Genomic DNA, 2,874 nt, shown 5'->3' with positions numbered 1-2,874 from the left:
TGGCGGCGGCTTCTAGCTTCGCCGAAGCGAAGGCGTCCTGGATCGCGGAGAATCCTCGGGGCTCCGGAGGAGTTCTCACCTACATCGTCCATATAGGACGACTCGGGAACTCAACTCCTACCCCGGGCAGCTCACCTATCCCCTTATGCCCAGGGGAAAGGTATCAAGCCGTTTGACAGCTGGTGCTGGCTGTCAAACCCGCTTTTACGCAAAACAGGCGGGAGGCAGCAAACAGCTGCGACCGACGAAATCGCCTGCCACCGGAAGTCCTCTTTCAAACACTTTTTAATCTTATGGCTGGGCCAGCTCTTACTTTGTTCCCAGCTGTCTTCAAGGTCATTTAAAATGTAAAGGAACTGATTATTCTTTGTTTCATAGGCATCCTGCCAGTTTCTGAGTCATTATTGTTAGTGTTCTGTGCACTGATTCTCCACTAGGAGTCAGTAGTTATTTATTTTCCAGTTTTTTCATACAAAAATTATATATTATAATTTCATTAAAAACCCTTTTAGGTGTAATCTCAGCAGTTTTTTTTTTAGTTTCTAGACTTGTCCAGCCTGTGGTATTTTAAATTTAATATCAGTCTATTTCTTTCTCCCTTAGTATTAATTCGCTGCTTCCATCTATAAAGAAATGGGGATATAGTCCTCTCCCTTCACTTTCAGAGGTTCTCTTTCTTTGGGGCTCTTTCTCAAAGATTCAGTTAGTAGATAGAAGAAAGAAGATCGATACTCTCATCAGTTCCAAGCATGCTGTTCACCTATGTTCTTGTTTGTGCTCTTGGACTTCGGCTGCAGGTAGCTTGGGCTGGACGCTGATGCAATGCCAGCCTTTCTCCTGTTGGGTCGGAGGGCTTCCCCCAAATCAAACGAAACGACCGCCGTCATTTTGTGATCAATGGACCACCTTTCCTTCACAGTCACCTCTTTGGGGCGACTTCAGACTCATTTAGGGTCCCCCTGGCAGGACGAAATTGGCCACGAGGAGTGGAGCTTCGCTATTCCGCGGCCATGCACTATGGCCCAAAACCAGAAGTCCTGATTTCACTGATTCTTGCTCTTCCCAATATTCATCATAATCTGGCTTTCTGAATCTTAAAGCCAATATTCTTATTCTCTAATATGGATCAACCTTCATCTTTGTGAAATCTTGAAACATTATGTAATAGTTTTAATCTTCTCCTCTTTAGGTTATATATTTCCAGATCATCTAACTTTTTTCACAAGACATTGCTTATATTCATATAATCATCCACAATGTCATTCTCTAAAATAATTCTCGCTTGTTTAAATCTTTTTTAAAAATATGGTGTCAAGAAGTGTACACAGTCATTAAAGATGAGTCTGACTAATCCGCAGTGTTTCTCAACCTTGACAATTTTAAGGCATGTGGACTTCAACTCCCAGAATTTCACAGCCAGCGATGCTGGCTGTGGAATTCTGGGAGTTGAAGTCCACATGCCTTAAAATTGTCAAGGTTGAGAAACACTGCACTAATGCAAAATAAAGTGAAATGATTTATTCCTCTAATCATAAAATTATATATTTGTGGTCCTAAGCCAAGATTGCATTTTATTTTAATTTTAAGAGCATATCACATTATTGGTTTATGATCAGTTCATATTTAATTATTATCCCAAAACCTTTTCCATGAGTACTATTGTGCATTTAATTACAATTCCTTAAGTAAATTATTTTACTGGTCTATCATTTTTTTAAATTTTTATTTATTAAACATATCCCTATGCTGCCATAGTCAAAATTATTCTTGTGGCTCACATAGAAAAACATGTTACCAAATTCAACAATGTTATGGCCCTATGGATCTATCTCCTTCATGGATTACTGCCTTGTCGTGGCGAAGGGGCTTGCGTAACTCAATGAAGCTATGAGCTGTGTCATGTAGGGCCACCCAAGATGGACAGGTCATAGCAGAGAGTTCTGACAAAAATGATCCACTGGAGAAGGAAATGGCAATCCACTCCAGTATCTTTGCCATGAAAACCCCATGGACAGTACAAAAAGGCAAAAAGATATGACACTGGAAGATCAGCCCCTCAGATCGGAAGGTGTCCAATATGCTATTGGGGAAGAGCAGAGGGCTCTGGTGGTGAAAGGAAAGTCCGATGCTGTAAAGATCTTTTCTCCATAGGAACCTGGAATGTAAGATCCATGAATCAAGGCAAACTGGATGTGGTCAAACAAGAGATGGCAAGACTGAACATTGACATCTTAGGAATCAGTGAACTAAAATGGACAGGAATGGGTGAATTTAATTCAGAGGACCATCAGGTATACTATTGTGGGCAAGAATCCCTCAGAAGAAATGGAGTAGCCTTCATAGTCAATAAAAGTGTAGGAAAAGCAATACTGAGATACAATCCCCAAAATGACAGAATGATCTCAGTGTGAATCCAAGGCAAACCATTCAATATCAGAGTAGTCCAAGTCTATGCCCCAACCATTGGTGCTGAAGAGGATGAAACTGATCGGTTCTGTGAAGCCCTACAGCACCTTATAGAATCAACACCAAAAAATGATGTCATTATCATCATGGGGGATTGGAATGCTAAAATAGGAAGCCAAAAGATAACTGGAATAACAGGCAAGTTTGGTCTTGGAGTACAAAATGAAGCAGGTCAGAGGCTGATAGAATTTTGTCAAGAGGTTTCTTCTGGTGGCAGGCGACTTCGTCGGTCGCAGCTGTTTGCTGCCTCCCGCCTGTTTCGCGTAAAAGCCGTTTTGACAGCCAGTACCAGCTGTCAAACGGCCTGATACCTTTCCCCTGGGCATAAGGGGATAGGTGAGCTGCCCGGGGTAGGAGTTGAGTTCCCGAGTCGTCCTATATGGACGATGTAGGTGAGAACTCCTCCGG

The sequence above is a fragment of the Protobothrops mucrosquamatus genome, unplaced genomic scaffold (genome assembly GCF_001527695.2).
Source record: "Protobothrops mucrosquamatus isolate PMUCROS unplaced genomic scaffold, P.Mucros_1.0 scaffold12, whole genome shotgun sequence".
Taxonomy (NCBI): domain Eukaryota; kingdom Metazoa; phylum Chordata; class Lepidosauria; order Squamata; family Viperidae; genus Protobothrops; species Protobothrops mucrosquamatus.
The sequence above is the reverse complement of the archived record's forward strand: the minus strand, read 5'-3'. Positions refer to the sequence as shown.